The sequence below is a fragment of the Lygodium microphyllum genome, chromosome 17 (genome assembly GCF_053477565.2).
Source record: "Lygodium microphyllum isolate KBCC chromosome 17, Lygodium_microphyllum_v1.1.10, whole genome shotgun sequence".
Classification (NCBI taxonomy): domain Eukaryota; kingdom Viridiplantae; phylum Streptophyta; class Polypodiopsida; order Schizaeales; family Lygodiaceae; genus Lygodium; species Lygodium microphyllum.
Window position 1 is genome coordinate 7780879 of NC_141151.1, and position 8041 is coordinate 7788919.

General features: G+C 39.1%; 1 pseudogene; it reads left to right on the plus strand.

Moving 5' to 3' along the window:
* The first annotated feature begins 6518 nt into the window (after window positions 1-6518).
* LOC148021545 (uncharacterized) lies at window positions 6519-7703 on the plus strand (annotated as a pseudogene).
* The last annotated feature ends 338 nt before the right edge of the window (window positions 7704-8041 follow it).

Consider the following 8041-nt stretch of genomic DNA (forward strand, 5'->3'; position numbering starts at 1 on the left):
CTGCCATATTGACAACATGAGTGAAGTCTTCATCAACAATAATGAATTTGTGTTTCTCCAAAGTGTGGTTAAATTTTTTAGAGTGAGGGAGTATGAGGCATTATCATTGCTGGAAATTTCCAATCAATCCCCCTAGAGGGCCTACCTCTAGAGTACAACAACCCATGGTTTAAAGATATACAAGGCCCAGTTTTGGCACTTTGACATCGACATGGTAGAACACATGCTAATGATAATGAGACAAATAAAATTAAAAAATGATTTTTAAACATTATTATTTGACTACTTAGGTGGAATAATTTTTCCCCAAATTACCCAAAAAAGAAAAGAAAAATGGCATGCTCCATGAATGTTTGTAGGCTGGGATATACCAAACATGCTCATCAGTCATGTCTTTGATGAGCTATTCTAGCGCGATGAGCCACATAATCTTGAGCCATGTACTCCATCAAAAATTACAAATACATAGTGTTGGTGTCATCATCATCTTGATCACTTAATACTAGCTCAAACATGGCCACAACAACGATCACAACACTAATGACACAAATTATTAACACACTCAATAGACCAGATATAGGGGAGGCAACTCTATCCATGATAACTAGTTGTGCTACGCTTCAAATGATTTCTTTTTCTTTGAGTTTACTTTTTGGCTTGGCTAACATTAGTTGAGCAGTGCTAGCCATATCATTAAGAGAGTCCTCTATCTTTCTATCCTTCTTTTGGCATCCTTAGGTGCTTGTTCAATCAGGCTGGAGGGTCATTTGAGACAATGTCTTCTACAACATCTGTACCTACACCATTGAGTTAAAGACACACCACTCAAGATGATGTTGTGCATCACTGACAACATTGGCACCATTCCACATATATTCATCCACAGGATTGTACCACTAGCAAGTGATCTTGTGGTCATTACTTGATATTGCATTGTGAGCCTTGTCCTTTTGATAAGACTCAAAAACATGTCCCCAACACTTCTTGCATGCCTATCCATCCTTGTCAAAGTCTGGAAACAATGATCCTAGTTTCATGACCATCTTAGACCAAATGTCCACTCCTTTCTTTGATGGTTTTGAAAAACTCTACACTCATGGACCCTTGAATATGAATTAGTTGTACTATCCATGTGTCTTTCCATTGATGAGCATTTTTTTTAAAATGTTGTTGTTTGATCCTATGCTTGGGATAATGATTCTTGGTTCTTTCCTATTCATGCCCTCTTTGGTTTTGGAGGCTTTGTTGCATCAAATTAGATTTCTCGTAGACACCGCTTGTTGATAATTTCAACTTGTGGCATTGTTGACATGTGGGTTCCAATCACATCGACATCATTACCTTTCACATTGGCTTTATTCATGAGGAAGGAAAGTGCCTCATGATCCATATAAAACTTGAAGTGTGTTGACAATAGGTATTGTCAAATCTTCTTTAAGGCTAACACCATTGCCATGCACTCAATCTCTATCACTATGTAGTTCCTCTCCTGATCAATGACCTTACTACTTGCATAGTAGATGGGCCGATCTAGCTTTGAAAAGCCATTTTGGCAAAGGACTGCACCTAAGCCTTCTACAGATGCATTAGGGTGCACATGGAATTCCTTAGTCCAATCAGAGGGTTGAAAGAAGGGTGCTTTAATTAGTCATTGCTTTAGAGGATTAAAGGCATCTTCATGATCATTTGTCCAAATAAACTTTGCATATTTCCTCAAGAGCTTATGCAATGGGGGCTGCCTTTGTTGCAAAGTGTGCGATGAACCTCTTGTAGTATCCTACGTGGCCAATAAATCCTCTCAATTGCTTTAGGTTGGTGGGTGTAGTTAGGTCCACAATCTTATTAGTCTTGGCAAGGTTTGATGCTATCCCTTGTGCACATACAATGTGACCCAAAAGAACTCTTGAAGAGACTCCAAATACACATTTATCGGGATTGAGAGAGATCTCATACTCCCAAAGCATTGCTCTCGTTTTCCTTAGTGCTCACAGAGTGGATTGAAGACACCAAAAACATCTAGATATACCTCAATGAAATCATACATATGATTTTGGAATGTGGCAACAACATTGTAGAGCCCAAAAAACACTATGTAGGCATAGATACCCCATTCTGTTGTGAAGGTTGCCTTGGACTGGTATTCTTTTGCAATCTGTACCTGATTATATCCACTAAAACCATCCAATGAGGAATAGAGTTCATGACTTGCCACTAAGTCCAACAGTTGGTCATGAAGGGAATTCAGCTTTCAAAAGTCCACATAGATCCACAACTTTCCATTCTTCTTAGATACAACCACAATGGGCAAAACCCATTCATTATTGGCCACTGGATAAATGAACTCAACTTGTAATAGCTTTAGCAATTCTTATTTCACCAAATCTGAGTTGTTTGGATTCATGTGCCTCTATCTTTGCCTTATAGGCTTGGCATCAGGCTCTAGGTCAATGTAATGTTGACACACAGTGGGATCAATCCCCTTCAAATCTTTATATGACCATGCAAACATGTCCAAGTTCTCCTTCAGTAGATCACACATGACCAATACCTCCTCTTCTGGTGGGAGACTACTATCCACCTTTAAGTGACATTCAATGCCATCTGCATCTAGAAAAGTTAATCGGTTTTCACCTTCCACTTTGCAGATGAAGGTCTCATGGACTACCTTTGGGCATAGATCTGACTCCTTCAAGGGAGTGGTCTCCTTGTCTTTGATGCTTCATTAGAAGAAACTTCTTCCTTCCATGGGGACTCGACTGGCTCTTTGGGATGCTAAAATGGTATCATGGTTATTTTTTATTTTTTTGGAGTTTTAATTACTTCTTGACTCAAGGATTCATCTTCTGTGGATGCCTTTAGAAACATCATATAACAAGGACCATCTATGTTCTGTTCAGGCTGCAGAGTTGGTGTTTGTTGGGACAAGGTGCATCATCATGATCCTTTCTTGAGAGGGTAAATTAGGGTGAAAAGAGCCACTACTAAAGGAACACTTATTTTAATTAATCTATTTCTTATAAATCCTTTGCATATGATGAGATTCATTTACTAGTTGAAGGGTACCAAAGTCATTCTATCCAATAGCATGGGATCTTTAGCTTCGAAAGCCTCTGGGACTTCCTCCTCATTTCTATCCTCTTCTAGTTGGATAGATTCTTCCATGTCGCTTTCATTATCTGCATCTTAACTTTTATCATCATCCTCTTTGGATTCTATCTTTTCCTCTATAGGGGCTCTGTAAGAAGAAAAGGCTCTCTGTTACATCTTCTCCTTTTGTCTTTGGCTCTGCTATGACCATGTAACAATGAGAGTAGTACATCCATGTCTCTCACTGTCAAAGGTAATTTCAGAAGTTATTTTTGGTTCCGATAGAAGATATTTACCCATTGACAAGAAATTTACTTCTTTTTGGAGTTGCCTTATAATGCCCACTGTCAGGGAGGGATATTTTCTTGGAAAAATTTTGTTTGACACCTTCATATTTACTAATGTACCATTTGTAACTTCATTGGAGGAGTCTGATAATACTTTGATAGAGGTGGATCCATTATCTTTTTGCAAGTCATACAACCTCACTATCACCATGTTGGATTCTCTTTCTAGGGTCAGGGTTCCCTTGAACCAATCCGTCCATACTCTTGCTTCAAAAAGACATGGTCTTCCCAGTAGTAGAGGATATGAGGTCCTGCAGGAATTTAGTTTCACCACCAAATAGGTCAGCCAATAGTCTCTCCCTATGAGAGTTGTCTTCAAATGTGAGAGAATGCCCAAAGGCTTAATTATGATTTAGTCTACTAGTCTGATAAGCCACTGTGTAAACTACAGACCTTGCACGTCTAGATCCTTCATTGTCACATCCATCATTATGTTCATTGATGAGCTTCCATCAATCAATGCATATGCAATAAAACATACTTCAATCTAAATGCCAATCGCAAGGGTGTCAGGATCCAAGAAGGCATTAGCCACATCCACTTTTTTTATAGGCTCGAGAGCCTTATTGGACTTAGTAGTAGTTGTGGGAGCAATCCTTAGGCCACATCTTCTTGTAGATATGCTCTAGAATTCTATTGACAACTAGGAGATAGCATCAATAATTGTTAGTATGTTAGGTTTGGTTAGAAGGTGTCTAGTTCTTTGACCAAGTCATACTCTTTGATAGGATCCGTGGGATTTTCTTGTTGGCTATGGAATGGGGCAACACCCAATTTCATCTTTCCTCTTTCTTCTAAAAGTGGCAACATATGAAATTATTCTATTATTGGAGGTACTTCTACATCATCTATCTCTTGGACCTCGGGTCCTATTTGTTGGACTATCTCTATGTCTCTCTATGGCACTACAGTGCTCTGTGTAGTATTGCATTGTTCTATTTTGTACTATTTTGTTTCTCTGTTGGAAGATTGAACATCATAATTTTGGCATGAGGATTATTTTCTTTTCAGACGAGTGGTTCCTTTTTCTTAGCACATGTGATTGCGGCAACTTCCAATTCCATTAAGTTAGAGGCAGGCTCTTGGGCCTTGGTCTATTGAATTTCAACAACACTAGCCTTCACAAGGGCTAGACTAGGAAATTCATTTGTAATGTGGCCTCCTCCTTTGCATCGACTCCATAAGGACTTTTAGTCCATGGATCTAGGGTTTGGACAATTTGGTGAGATATTCCCTTTTCTCAGCATCTATAACACTCCGCTTATGATCTCTGGCCATTGCTAGACTATCTTCCTCTATAACTTTGGGAGGGAACCCTTCTTGGGCTAAAATTAGGTCCCAAATTCTCTAGGTTTTGGTCCAATATCTTGGGTTGTTATCTTGGATTCCAATATATTAAATCTTGCTTCTTTGTCTTTCTTCCTTCTTTCATGCATCTCCTTTTCAAAGAGAAAATGTCATATGTATGATTATTTCTTAGATAATATGAGCCAAAGACTTCCTGTATGGTTGGCTTTCAAGTGCATTCAATGGCTAAATGTCTCACTTGATGGCACTTTCCATACCACGTGTTTGATCGTATCACATCTCTTCCATCTCTTGTTGTTGAGTTGCCATTGGGAGAACGGTTTGAGGCCACTGTTGTTGTGGTTGAACTATCATTTGAGGTATTATTGTCTATGGTGCCATTGTGGATTCAATGCATTGTACTACATCATTTTTTGCATCTGTGGGTTGGTGTAGAGAACAATCCCTGGGATTGCATTTGGTGGGTGTACCATTCCTAGTATGGAAGGAGGTAAGACTCCTCTTCCTAAGGTCATCGACAGTCTTGTTTCAACTTCATCATACAGTCTTACACCTTCCACTATAGCTTGGACTTCTTAGCTCCACAAACTTATGAACCTCTGGTTGTAACCCTCTAAGAAAAACTCCCTTTTGTATGCCTTTATCCAAGTCATGGTTATTCCATCTCTTCATTATGGATTCTATTCTAGAGACATATGCTTCCACCCATTCTCTAGAGGATTGACTTAAGTTCATAAACTCCTCTTGCATCTGCTCTTCAAAACCTTCATGTTTGAATTTGGTGAGAAAGGCCACCTTCAAGTTATCCTATGTGCCAAAATTTTCTACTGCTTGTCTCTTATACCACTGAAATATTGTGCCTTTGAAAGTGATGGGAAATATTGCCAACTAGTACTTTGTGATTCTGGCACTGTTTGCTACACATCTTACCATAAACTCGGTTACATCAAGATCAAAGTCTTCATTGTACTCTCCTTTCAAGATCGGCAATGGGACTACATTCATCATCAATATTTTCAGGATGGATCTGACTTGGAAGGGGATCTTGCTGATGACACCAAAAGAAGAATAAAAACAAGGCACAAAAATATCCATGCATATATCATAATTTCATCTTTTGTAAAGGGAATAATATTCATTTTGTTGTAAAAGTACTAAAATACACCCTTACAAATGAGGGGAGGGCCATATCCACATCCATCATAAATGAATGGTATACATAAAAGTATACACGCGTGCATTTCTAAAAGGTTAGAAAGAATTGAAATGTAAAAGCTAAAGCCTTACGAATGCAAATGTATCCAAAAAATCAAAGAAATAATAAAAATATGAAGGGTTGTGTGTCTTATGGGGAAAAGGTGGGGTGGAGTGCACGGTTGATTATGTGCCTCTTTCTCTCCTTTCTTCCAAGACACACACATTCTCCTTTTGGATGGTGCCAAAATTTCTCTCTCCTCTCTCCTCTCTCCTCTACGCAAAATTTCTCCTCTTTTCCCTTTCCCCTTTTCTCTTGTAGAATTGAAGTTATGGAGGATGAAGATGAAGATGATGATTTTATTTATTATTAAGAGAGAGATTTATGGTTTCTTTTCAGTTTTGAGATTAAGGGCAGAGCCATACACATAGATTTTTATATGTTGTTTCCTCAGTTTTGGGATTGTATCTATTCATGGGAGGATTTCTTTCATTTTGGTGCACAACCTAGGGAAGAAGTAGATCTCAACAACTACTTGAGTCATATTATAAATTAACAAGCAATGCTAATGCAGCACTAGAATGAGAAGCCATGGCAGACCGACTGTGTCGAGAAGAAGAAGAAGAAAAAAAAGAAGAAGAAAATCAAGGAGGACAATTTCAAGAATGGACAACACAGAATATGATACTATGAGTACAGGCTCAACTGCCACATCTTTAGATTTCACTGTAACACAAGAAGAGGAGGAAGAGAGAGATGAAGGCACCGTCCTAGAGGGTTTTATAGATTCTTTATATGAGAAAAGGGCAAAGACAAGAGAAGAAGGGTTGAAAGGTCTGTCAAGAAGGGTACATGGACAAAGATTGCATATGCATCCCAACTTATTGGTTTGGTTGCTATGACAACTAGAGTTGGAGACATAGGACACCGAATTTCTTTTGAAACTTCCCCTCATCTGATCAAAGTTGCAAAGCTGGGCTCTAATTCAAAAGCTCGATTTGAGGCCTTGGGAGCTCTTGCTGTTACATGCTTTGTAAACTCAGTCGACTTCACAGCAAAACAGAGGAGGTCATGGATGTTCTTTGGAGTGTATGTAAACATAAGGGAAACCACCACTCATATCAGAATTTGGGGTTGAACAAGCCTTCTACAGAAGTGAGAGCTACATCATTGTTAGCCTGGTCATTCCTTTTAACTACTATTACTTCAAGTCGTATAGTAATCCATCACATGCTAGAGTGCCTATCAATCTTCTCATCATTGCTTGAAAATCAAGAGCAAGCCATCAGATTGTCTGCTGGGGAAGCAATTGCTGTGCTTTTCGAAGCTATTCTCAATATGACCATACATATGAAGATGCAAGCTATGAGATTTTTGGTAAGAACCATTTTAACACAAAGGAATCTGAGGTTATCAAGCATGTCAAATTATTGACAGTAGAGGCTGGGGGGAAGGGTCAATCCAATAAGAAAGTGCAACACAGTTCTTTCAAGGAGATGCTTGCGATTGTAGAGGGTGGCGATGCTTTAGTTACATCCCTGAAACTTCAACAGGGAGATACCCTTGCGTTGGATTCTTGGTTTTAGAATGTTAGGCTGAGACTTTTCACAAATTTCTTAGCAGAAGGGCTCTAGAGGCATCTGCAAGAAAATAGTTTACTACATGAAGTTTTTGACTTCATTGTCCACAACCTTCTCCTCTTCTCCATCAATTGCATGGCCTCCTCCATATCCATTCCATGGGAGCCTTTTACTCTCTCCAAATAGGTGAATCTTCCTGAGCCACCTTAGAGGCAAATGCGGTTGAATAGACCGAAAAAAGGACAACTAAAAGAACAAAAAGAAGAAGCGATCAGGTTGCCCTCTTCTCCACTAGCCACCTTGATCCTCCACATCTTGGTAGTCCATTGCATTCTACCAAAATAGACAGAAACAACAGAAGATTCATTGGGAAAAGCATCACCAACTCTCAGAAGCAGAAGACGCATGGCATCTATAGGTGGGAGAGAGAGATATTGTAATCAAGAAGAAAGGCAAGAATCCAAAGAAGAAGAAGAAGAAGAAGGAAGTGGAGCAATATGGTCAAACTTCTCCCCATTAGCCCC